Genomic DNA, 12,260 nt, shown 5'->3' with positions numbered 1-12,260 from the left:
ATTTATTTTAATATTTGAGGAATCTTCATGCTGTTCTCATTAGGCCTGGAGCCAATCTATATTCACACCAACAATGTACAAAGGTTCCTTTTTTGCCACATCCTTGCCAGCATTTATTGTGTTTTTGTTATGGGCCATTTGGAGAAAATTCTTGTGATGTCAAGTCAATGTGTAGGTAAACAGAAATGTTACCTGCAAATATAACATAGTGTGTCTTCTAACTATCACAAGGAGACTGTGATCTAATTGTAGAATTGTTTGAAATCACAAACAGTTGATCAATATAACAGGAGGAGCAATGATTAATTATACGATATAGTCATAGGGTGTAAAATCACAATGACTTAAATGATAATTATCAAATACCTCATGTTGGAATAAATAGAAAAAATCTAGGATGATATATAGAATAGGATAGATTTAATGGCATGCAAAACAGTAATAAATATTGTTTATGGTTATACACAAATGTATTTTACTATGAAAATATTGATTGCAAAGAAACATATAACTTTTATAATAGTGGTTACCTCTAGGGAGGAAAAGAATATTTGGATTTGAAGGAAATACAGAGGCATCTTAAAAATATCTGTCATGAGGCATATGAAGAGATGTTCATCATCACTTGTAATCAGGGAAATGCAAATCTAAACTACAATGAGATACCATCTTACACCAGTGAGAATGGCACATATTAAAAAAACTAGCAACAACAAATGTTGGCGAGGATGTGGAATAAAAGGAACTCTCCTGCACTGCTGGTGGGAGTGCAATCTGGTCCAACCACTAAGGAAAGCTGTATGGAGATTCCTCAACCTGCTAAATAAAGATGGAGCTTCCATATGATCCAACAATTCCACTCGTAGGTATTTACCCAAAGGATACAGAAACATTAATTCAAAAGAGCACCTGCACCCCTATGTTTATGGCAGCACTATTTACAATAGCTAAACTATGTAAACAACCCAAATGCCCAAAATAGATCACTGGATCAAGAAGATGGGGTATATATACACAATGGAATATTACTCAGAAATCAAAAAAAAAAAAGATAAACTCATGTGATTTGCAGCAACATAGATGGAGTGGGAAGGGATCATGCTCAGTGAAATAAGCCAGAAAGAAAAAGAAAAATACTAGATGGTCTGTCTCATAGCAGGGATTTAGAAAATCTAAATAAGGGACCAGGAAAAAGACTAATTATAATAAAGTAAAAATCAAAAGCAACAAGCAACTATAAACCAGAGACACACTATGGGGGATGTGGAGGAGGGAGTAGAATCAAAACAAGGGGGGGTGGGAATTGTATGGGGACTATAACCAAGATGAAAATGCATACATTGTGCAAAAAATGAAAAATGATGCAAAAATATATAAAATTAAAAAAATAAAAATTCAAGATAGCATTCTGAATATGATGTGTCATATGACCTGATTAGATTAAATTGTTTTTCTGAAAAAAAACAAAAAAACATGTTTGACTTCAAAGCATTTTTTTTTTTAAGAATTTATTTTTGCTTTTTTTTCCTTTAAGTTTTTTTTTTTTTTTTAAGATTTATTTATTTATTTATACAAGCACTGGGTACAGTCAGAAGCATGGGAGGGCAAGAGAATTCACCAGAGCCAGAGTGGGGAGCAAAACAGGCAGAAGGACCGAAGTACACTGCTGAGGGGAGCAGTGGGCCTGGCAGGAAAGTCTGTGCGCCATGTGGGACCCTCACCTGGCAGCCCAGGGAACAAACTGGCGCTGCAGAGGCTGCTTGCAGCTTCGCAGCCCAGTGCTCAACCGCTGTGCCACCGGGGGAGGCCCTTCAAAGCATTTTTTTTTTACTCGTATTTCTTTCTTTTTTTTTTTTTTAAAGATTTATTTATTTATTTGTACAAGGACTGGGTACAGTCAGAAGCAAGGGAGGGCGAGAGAATTCATGAGAGTCAGAGCGGAGAGCAGAAAAATCAGAGCAGAGAGCAGAACAGGCAGACTGACGAAGTACACTGCTGAGGGGAGCAGCGGGCGGCAGGAGAGGTCTACATGCCATGTGGGACCCTGGCCCAGCAGCCGGGGATCGACCAGGCGCTGCAGAGGCTGCAGGCAGCTTCGCAAGCCAGCACTCAACCGCTGAGCCACTGGGGAGGCCCTTGACCTCAAAGCATTTTTGAAGGAATTTGTTAAATATAAAAGTTAATTCTGTAGTAGTTTTATAATTTCTGTGTCATTTTTTGGATAAGTAGAAATTTTTATTAAATTAATATATCTAAATTATTAACTTCTAGGTGGCATTTAAAACTAAAAGATAATATAGTTTTGGTTGCATTACATTCCTTTTTTCTGAATTAGTTTTTAAACAGAAAGTAGCTAAATATTACCAGATGGTGAAGAATGACACATCAGGTCTTTAACCACAGTCATCAAAGAGAAGACTTTCAGGTAATTGTATAGGTGGTATGTTCTTTGCAATGCTAAGAAGATAACAAACAGATGCTTTATCAACTCATCCATCTCATATATTCTTCATCTGTAATTTTTGGGTGCAACACCCAGCATTCTAAATAAATGAAGAGAAACAGGTGTGATGGAAATATACCAATGTAGAGTTTCCTGTGTACAACTTTCATTTCAGACAGATGGTTGTCATTCCTTAGAAAATTTATTGCACCCGGTTTAAATTGCATGGTAATTTATACGTGTCTGGCATCTATATGAGACCACCAGAGAGTTGACTTCAGATTTTGAGAACAAAACTGAATTTGCTGGAGGTGATCCCTGGACTGGTGTGAATAACAGTAACTCTGTTTATAACTTTCTTGCCCTTGACATAATCCCATGAATACTAAGAATTTTCCAAGTGTAAAATATATTTTCTTTATGATTGAAAAAAGATAAATTCTACTAGAAAGATACAATAGTCTATTAACTTTCAGGGACTTAACAAATGCAAAGAAAATACATGATATACATACATTATTGAGGATCCCTTATATGGAAAAACTGGACATATGAGTGTGGTAGGCACTGTCAGACATTTCTGAGGAGGCACAGCAAAGATGGATCCATTCATTGCTATAGGCTACTGGAGATTAACTTTTTAAAATGATGCTTTACATTTTTTAGTCATTTGATGTGTAAAAATTCTAATAATATACCACAGCTAGAGGCCACAACTGATTCTTCAATTGATTTAATGTTGTGCTTTATCTTAAAAAATAATTTAAATGAAAATCAGTTGTTATTTTGACAAAAGGATATTAAAATATGCTTGACTCAGGGAGTTACGAAATACATTAAAGATAATAAACTAGTTCGACCTCCCACTCTGTCAAAACCATAAAATGAATGCAATGAACAAACAAAATTGAGAAACGTGAAATTCAGAAACATTTCACAGTGTAGTACTTTACAAGGCATAACAGATTCCAACCAAAATGAAACTGCTATCATTTTGATGTGCTTAATTGTGAGCCTAAAATATTAGCAATCACTTTAAGACCCAAGTCAACACCTGCACCCGCTGAGATTTTTTAGAGCTGTTTACATCTCCGGAAGTTGATGTGGATAATTTAAGGTGAGAAAAACGTCCTCTGTTCATCTTCATTATGACTCAGACTTTCATCACTTAGCATGCTCCCTCAAGTACTGTCAGCCCCTGCTGTGAATGATCACAATTTAAATTCAAGGTATTTTTATTTGTGTACAAACATACTTTGCCAGAGAAAAGAATAGAAAAGCAAGAAAAATAAATAGGATCAGTTTTTAATATCATTTATAGTCACATATATTGTATGCCGTGTTTTATTTTTGTTTTATACTGAAGTCACATCATTTACTCCATTTAAACTTCGTTTCCTTTTAGATGTATCCATTTAAAAAATTAATTATTTTTCTTTATTTTCTTTCTATTATATTTTTCAGTCATTTATATTTCTATATCACTTTGGGGTTACGTTTATTCTCCTACATATGCGTACATGCTTAATTTTACCCTCCATCAAACCTTCCATGCCAATGCCCTAATCCCTTCCTTTCTTTATTCTCTCCTCCCATCCCCCTATTTCCTCTGGTAACTAATATATTTTTCATTTATCACTAAATATAAGATTTGTTTGTGCTGTAGTTTGCCAGTATATGTTTTTGGGTTGTTCATATCCCACAGATAAGTAAAACCGTCTGATATCTGTCCTTCACTTTATACCTTATTTCACTTACCATAATCACCTAAAGGTCCATTCATTTTGTCCCATAGCACACTGATCTTTTTAAATAGCTGAGCAGTATTTCATTGAGTATATATTATACAAAATCTTAATCTAGTCATCTATCAGTGGGCATTTAAGTTGGTTCCATGACTTGACAATTATGGACACTACTGCTATGAACATAGGCATGCATAAATCATTTCATATTAGAGTTTTTCATACCTAGCAGAGGATTATATGGAATTTCCATATTTGTTTTTTTAAGGAATTTCTCTGTCATTTTCCATAGACGTGACCCAAAATTGCACTCCTCTTTTCTCCACATCATTGCCAGTAATTTTGGTTTCTATCCTTTTTGCTATAGGTCATTCTCACAGGGGGAAGTGATATCTCATTATGATTTTGATTTGTATTTTGATTATAATAGGTGACGTTCAACAATTTTCATGTGCCTATAGACCATCTGGATGTCTCTTTAGAAAAGTATGTCTTTTGCCCAGTTTTTATTGGGTTGTCTGCTTTTATATTGCTGGACTGTATAAATACTTTGTATATTTGGAAATTAGCTCCTTGTCAGATGTGTGAGGTGCAAATATTCTTCTCCCATCTGTAGGTTGCCTTTCTGTCTTTGTGATTTTTTTTGAGGTACAATAGCTTTTAATTTTGATATAGTCCACTTGTTTATTTTTGCTTTTGTTTCCTTTGCCATTCGAGTTGTGTTGCCAAATATATCTTGGCAATAAGTCAACAAAATGGAAGCTAAAATAGAAAATCATATATCATTTTAACATGTCAAAAAAGCATATATTAAAAAAAGCATGTCAAAAAAGCATGTATAAAATTCAGCATCTATTTATGATAAAAGCTCTCAACAAATGGGACTAAATAGAACTTACCTAAACATAATAAAAATCATCTATGAAAAAACCCAGTCGATACTAAATGGTGAAAAATTGAAAGTTTTTGCACTAAGATCAGGAACAAGACAATGATGTTCACTGTCACCACTACTATTCAACACAGTATTAGAAGTCCTAGACAAAAATAAATAAATAAAAAAGACATAGAATGGATCCAAATTGGAGAAGAAGAAGGGAAATCATCACTATTTGCAAGTAATATATAATGTACATAGGGAATCCAAAAGATAATAATAAAAAAAAGAACTACCAGAAGAAATAAATGACTACAGTTAAACAGCAGGATACAAAATCAATTAAAAAAAATGAGTTGCATTTCTATATGTAAACAGTGTTTCAGATAAAAGAGAAATTAAAAAAAATCCTATTTACAATCATACCAAAGTGAATGTAATATACTTGAAGTATGTAATAAGGAAGTAAGGAAGTAAACATATGGAAGAAGGTGAAAGACCTATAGATTAAAAACTGTTAAGACCCTGTTAAAGGGCCTCCCCAGTGGCGCAGCGGTTGAGCGCTGGGTTGCGAAGCTGCCCGCAGCCTCTGCAGCGCTGATTCAATCCCCGGCTGCTCCCCGGCCACTGGAGGAGGGTCCCACATGGCGCGCAGACCTCTCCTGCTGCCCGTTGCTCCCCTCAGCAGTGTACTTCGGTCCTTCTGCCTGCTCTGCTCCCCGCTATGGCTCTGGTGAATTCTCTCTCCCTCCCGTGCTTCTGACTGTACCCAGTGCTTGTATAAATAAATAAATAAATCTTAAAAAAAAAAGACCCTATTAAAGGAAATAAAATAAGAAATGGAAAGATACTCCATGCTTGTGGAATACATAACATGGTTAAAATGGCCATATTGCCTAAAGCAATTTACATATTCAATGCAGCACCTATTAAAATCCCAATGACTTTTTTCAAGAAAATAGAGCAACATAAAACTTGTACACAAATTTAATAGTTAAATAAATAAAAGGATCCTGAGAGAAAAGAAGAAAAACTGAGGTAAAATATTCCCTGATTTCAGACTAAACTCACAGCAATAGTAATTGAAACAGTATGATATTAGAACTAGAACAAAAAAAGAAACTGAGACCAATGGCATAGACTAGAAAGCCCAGAAATACACACAGCACAAATACGGACAGTTACTCTTTGACAAAGAAACCACAACCATAGAATAAAGAAAGGAAAATCTCTTTAACAAATAGTGCTGGGAAATATGGATAGCCTCTTGCAAAAGAAAATAAATAAATAATGAAACTGGGTCCATACTTAACTCTATATGCAAAAATTAATTCAAGATAGATTAATGAGATAGATTAAGATAGATTAATTTGGACATAAAAATTGAAACCATAAATTACTTAAAAGAAAAGAGAACATTTTAATGAATCCACTTTATCCATTTTATTTCCAGAAATTAGACAACTTGGCCACCCGTGCAACACTTTTCTCTTGTAAACCCCATAAGTGAGACAAGACTCACATGGTTTCTCACTCTTCCAGCAGCAACCCTCTCTCCATGGAAATCCCTTATTACTGGTCTTCTTGTTATCCATCCAAAATTGGCAAAGATCCCAGGAAACAAGCAACTATATCAGCTGACATCTTCCTGGCTCCCTTCCTGAAGAATCTTAATTCCCCATTCTCATTGTTTCAGCCATTCTATAGTATCTTTTTAATTTTATATAGATTTCTAGTTTTTCTGGACAATTGGTCAGCTCTAAGCAACTCAGTGGCACTGGGAAGTGGAAATTGATTTATGTAAACTTAATGGGAATCGACATTACTATATTTTCAAATGCATTTGGCATATATAAGTAATGTTTGTTTTCAAAATAAACTGTATAATAAAAACATAAATTGTATTTAAACAATAAAATAAAGGGTGATTGGATTTGTGGTCAAAATAGAACCACAGCTCTTCAGCTTCTGTGGAGAGAGAAAAGTATTAAATCTGTGATATGGTCTTTATTAATGTGATGGATACTTCCCCAACCCCATTAGTTGTGGACTTAGAGAACTGTAAAGTTCAAATGCAAACATACTTCTTAAAAGGAGAAGAAAGACTTTGGGAATTCTGATTTTATTTTAATCTTTGTCCTTGGCTTCATGTATGTGCTTTGTACCACTTGCTAGAAAAAAGTAAAAGAAAACAAATGAAAAGAATATTTTGCCATTCTCAAACCTAGACATCTCAAATATTGGTAATAAGTGGGCATGGCTAAATTCTAGTGAAAACATTTGTAAAGGCAGGCTACCTAGCATTTTGCCCAGTTTTTCTAAACCCTCTACTAGCAACATTATGTAGATCTTATGAATGAACAAGTAGAATTATTTTCATGAATTTAGGAGAATTCTTTAGATGTCTACTCTCAGTATTATAATTCAAACTGTTATAGATTTCCTAGACAAGGTCTCCCCTGGTGGCACAGGCAGTTGAGCAAGCACTGTGAAGCTGTCCTCAGCCTCTGCAATGCAGGTTCCATCCCAGCCAACCGGCGAGAATCCCATATGGTGCAGCTGACCTCTCCTGCTGCCCGCTGCTCCCCTCAGCAGTGTATTTCAGTCAGTCTGCCTGTTCTGTTCCCCACTCTGTCTCTGGTGAATCCTCTCACCATCCCGCACATCTGTACCCTGGTTCTTGTATGCATGAATAAATCTTTGAAAAATAAAAAAAGATTTCTTTTTTTTTTTAAATAGAGGCATGTTTTATTTATTTATTTGTTTGTTTGTTTTGTTTGTACATGCACTGGGTACAGTCAGAAGCGCGGGAGGGTGAGAGAATTCACCAGAGCCAGAGCGGGGAGCAGAGCAGGCAGAAGGACCGAAGTACACTGCTGAGGGGAGCAGCGGGCGGCAGGAGAGGTCTGTGCGCCATGTGGGACCCTCCTCCAGTGGTAGGGGAGCAGCCGGGGATCGAACCGGCGCCGCAGAGGCTGCAGGCAGCTTCGCAACCCAACGCTCAACCGCTGCGCCACCGGGGAGGCCCTAAAAAAAGATTTCTTAGACAGTGCAAGACAAGAAACAAAATGAAGCATTATAAATAGGAAAGGAGGAGCAAAAATTTCCATTGCTTCTGGATGTTTTGATTGACTAACAGAGAATCAATTGCAAAAGTATTAAAAGAAATGAAATTATAATGATAGACTAGCAGCATAAAAAATTCAATCAGTTTTCTACATGTGATTAGAAAATGCAATGAAAATAAATTCCACCACTAGAATTCATGCCAAGATCCAAAATATATCTTGAAATAAAATTAAACTGAGTAAGAAATTATTGTTTCTCTGTGGAAAGATTAAAGATCACAGTCACCACATATTTCAATATATTTAATTCATTTTCAAACTACCAATATTTTTGTTTTTTGTGGAATTTGTCACAGTTCCTAAAATCATATTTGTTTTTCCTTACAGTTTGCATTAATGTTTAAATAGATTATATTTCTTACTTATGCTTTTAATTACCACTTTCATTTTTTAATCATACTTTTCATGCTTTTCAATATTTCATATTTATCAATATAATTTTTGGAGTTCTATTTATATCTGATACTGGCATTTGCATTTTGTATTTTTAAAATTCTTACTTTTGTTAACTTTTTTTTTTGTATGTGTATATATTTAATTTTTATATATCTATGATCTTTATTGGAACTGTGTTCCAGAGAAGATTTGACTTTAATTCTGCCATTTGGTCCACTTTAAATTTTGTGTGATGTAAACTCAGGTCTTTTGTCCACCTAATGTCTGGCCCATTATACAGTGTAAGGAGAACTTTTGATTTATTGTATCCAGAGCAAAGGCAGACACATGTGTATTTTCTGCCCTCATGTTTTGTTTGTTTGTTTGTTTGTTTGTTTGTCTTCTCCTTTTATGAACTTTAATCCTGTACTGGAGACTCTGATTCTATCTCTCCATGTATGGGTATAAGTCTTTGTAAGTTCCTACATGTTGATGGGCATTCATCATAAGAGTGGTCACTAGGCTGAAAGTTATAGGACCTATTATGAGGAAGTGTCCTGTTCACCAAAATTTATTTACAAATACTCAAATTTTGGCTATGATCTTGACCCCAGAAGATAACCATTATTTCAATACCATCTCTGTTTAATGTGTACACTTATGTATATATTACTTACTTGCTTTTTTGATGATTTGTTACAGTAGATTTTCAGGATATTTTGATCTGCATCATTGAGTGTTATAGATCTGGTAAAACTAAGAAAGTTAAAAATGTTTCCCATGCTCTTCTTGAAATTAAATAATAGATACTTAGATTTTGTGTACATTTTTATTTACAAAGTAATGTCTATCATGATAACCTTTATAAAACCACCCTGTATCATATTCCTTTATAGGATTGATAATTGCTTGTTGTCTTCTAATATACATTTTATAATTTATTTATTTTCTCTATACTTCATCTCTGCCATAGCCCCAGTACCCAAAGTGTGGCTTAACACATTTTTATGGGACTGGACTCTGCCTAATGAGAGACAAAATGATGAGCATTTTTGAAGGCATCAACTTTATTCCCATGTTTCATATTCTCTTCATTTACTTTCATTCTCTTCATTAAACTTTCTTACTTACAAAATTATTGTTGGTAATTTATTGTAGACAACTCCCCTACCCCCGCCCCCAGTTCTCTATCAGGCTCTTCTTATCTTCACTTTGCTAGAACGAAGGGATCTTCTTTTTTTGTGGAATGAGTTCCATCCATCTTCAAAAGTATTCTTGTCTCTTATCTTCCAGGAATGGGAAAACTAACTGTGTAACTGAAACATGTACATAAAATTATTCTCATCAAATTATGATCACTCATTTAGAGAAAAATAGTGACATAAAATAATAACTTCAAGATGATAAATCCTAAACTTCATTTTACCACAGCTTTGCATTTCTATTCCTAGGCTATAAGTTAAATATTTCATAAAGGAACAATATGTCAGTTTCAGAGGCAATAGGATACTATACATTCCAAAAGAGCCATTACAAGTTCTCAAACTCACCTCCAAATTAATTTATGTGGTAGAGCTAGGAAATGGGCTGTGTTGGCCAGAATGACCTGTCTTGTATTTCCATTTATGCCTCATTTCCCAAAACTGGGAGGAAAAAAAGACTTTAGGTTGATTGTAACTACGGTGTCAAACATGAAAAAATCTGACCTAGATTGGAGAGAAGAGGAGAGGAAAGCCAGTCTGATAAAGAGAACCAGACTAGTCCAGATCATTATAAATTTCCCCTTATGCTTTTTGATTATGATAATAAATATGAAAGATGAAAGATTTTGTTTTGAAATCTGGCTGTGAGGCTTTAGATTTGAATTTGTATTCATACTAAGCTATAAAAAATGCTTTTATATTTATATTAAAATGCTCCCTCCATTTAGGCGCCTGTAAGAGACAGTCAACCCTCTTAATCACTGGGGTTTTACAACAAATTTGTTCAATAGCATAAGTAAGTCAAGTGGGAATAATAAGAAATAAAACAGGATATCCTAGTAACTTTTACTTCCTCTTTGTTTCAAGAATTTTAATGCCACATATTTGCATTATGTAATAGCATTCTTGTTTCCCTAAGCCCTTTATTCAGAGATTGGCAAACTTTTTCTTTTTTCAAAGATTTATTTATGCATACAAGAGCTGGGGTACTGGCCAGAGATGCAGGGGGTGAGAGGATTCACCAGAGACAGAGCGGGGAACAGAAAAGGCAGACTGACTGAAATACACTGCTGAAGGGAGCAGCGGGCGAGTCAGGAGAGGTCTGTTGCTCCCTGTGGGTTTCTCTCTGGCCAGCCCGGGGATTGAACTCATGCTATAGAGGCTGCGGATTGCTTCATAGTGCAGTACTTAACCCCTTGCGCCACCAGGGAGGCCCAGGCAAACTTTTTCTATAAATGGCCAGAGAGTAAATATTTTAAGTTTTGTGTGTTGTGTGGATTCATATGTTTCAACACTTCAACTCTCCTATAGTGCTTATACAGCCGTAAGCAAAACATGAACCAGTAGACATTGGTTGACTTCCTATAAAACTTTCTTTACAGAAAGATATTGGACCAGATTTGGTCAATGGGTTGTAGTTTCCTGTCTCCTCCCTCAAAAACAACACTTGTTTTCTGACTGTAGAGTTTGAAAAGCTTGTGAAAGGAGATACAGTAAATTTTCTTATTTCAGACAAATGACACTAATAAGGAATATCAGAAAGGGCACTAGGTTTGGGTCAGGGGCTGAAAAGAAAGCAGTGGTTCCACCAAACACAAAAGAAAATATTCAGAAAGGCAAAATATAGTAACAGAATCACATAGAATTTGTTGTATGGAGTAAAATAGTTAAATATCTAGGAGTAAAATAGTTAAATATCTGTGACACATGTGTCACGGATATGACAATGACTAGCAATTAAAGAAGGAGATTTAAGGGGTTTCCAAAGTGAGATTATACAGAAGGAAAGTTCTTAGTACTTAAGAAAAAGAATTACATTAGCCAGGTAACCCACATGTGAAACAGGGGCCAGTAAATAAATAAGACTGGATGAATATTTATTTAGAACGTCTATTTGGAGGAAGCGGAATGGTAGAGATACAATGTCTATTATTTGTGAAGCTCCTTGGCGAAAGGGGAGGAAACTATTTTAAAGTTCTGCCTTATCTTGTTCAGGATGAACTCGGTATTGGTTCACCTCTCCACTATGTATCCTCATGGTGCATTCACCCCACTCCGCATTCTATCCTGACTATATGCTAGCCCAAATGGGCTAATCTATAGCCCATACAAATGTCTGACATTTATCTTGCGCTTCTGTTTTCTCTCCAGCATCTATTTGATGGATACATTGGTCTTCTGATCTAATGGCTGCTGATCATTTGGATGAGGTAAGCTAGAAAAAGTGAATAATGAAAGTATTTGAATGAATTATATTAACTACTTAGCTGAAGAGGTTCTTGCAGCAGATAGATGCTTGACATCCTTTTTTATTAATGGGTATTGTCTTGGCAATGTTGTAATTTGATTTCATAATGAAACTGACACATAGTCTAAGAAGTATATTTTGAACACAAAGATGGAAAATTTGATGTTCCTATTGTTAATTACAATTGTTTCATGCTTCCTAAAAGCTTAGATTCCATGTGAAGAATACAATTGCCCACAAGA

At 35.2% G+C, this 12,260-nt stretch overlaps 1 long non-coding RNA gene across 1 annotated transcript in view; it reads left to right on the top strand.

The window, feature by feature from the left end:
• LOC129146967 (uncharacterized) overlaps positions 1-11,974 on the top strand; it is a 57,440-nt gene extending 45,466 nt beyond the window's left edge. Inside the window, exon 3 of the long non-coding RNA XR_008554390.1 lies at positions 11,922-11,974. This is a non-coding gene — a long non-coding RNA (uncharacterized LOC129146967). The remainder of the gene's footprint in view (positions 1-11,921) is intronic.
• The last annotated feature ends 286 nt before the right edge of the window (positions 11,975-12,260 follow it).

The sequence above is a fragment of the Talpa occidentalis genome, unplaced genomic scaffold, assembly GCF_014898055.3.
Source record: "Talpa occidentalis isolate TD23 unplaced genomic scaffold, MPIMG_talOcc4v2.1 talOcc4.5, whole genome shotgun sequence".
Lineage (NCBI taxonomy): Eukaryota > Metazoa > Chordata > Mammalia > Eulipotyphla > Talpidae > Talpa > Talpa occidentalis.
The sequence above is the reverse complement of the archived record's forward strand: the minus strand, read 5'-3'. Positions and strand labels throughout refer to the sequence as shown.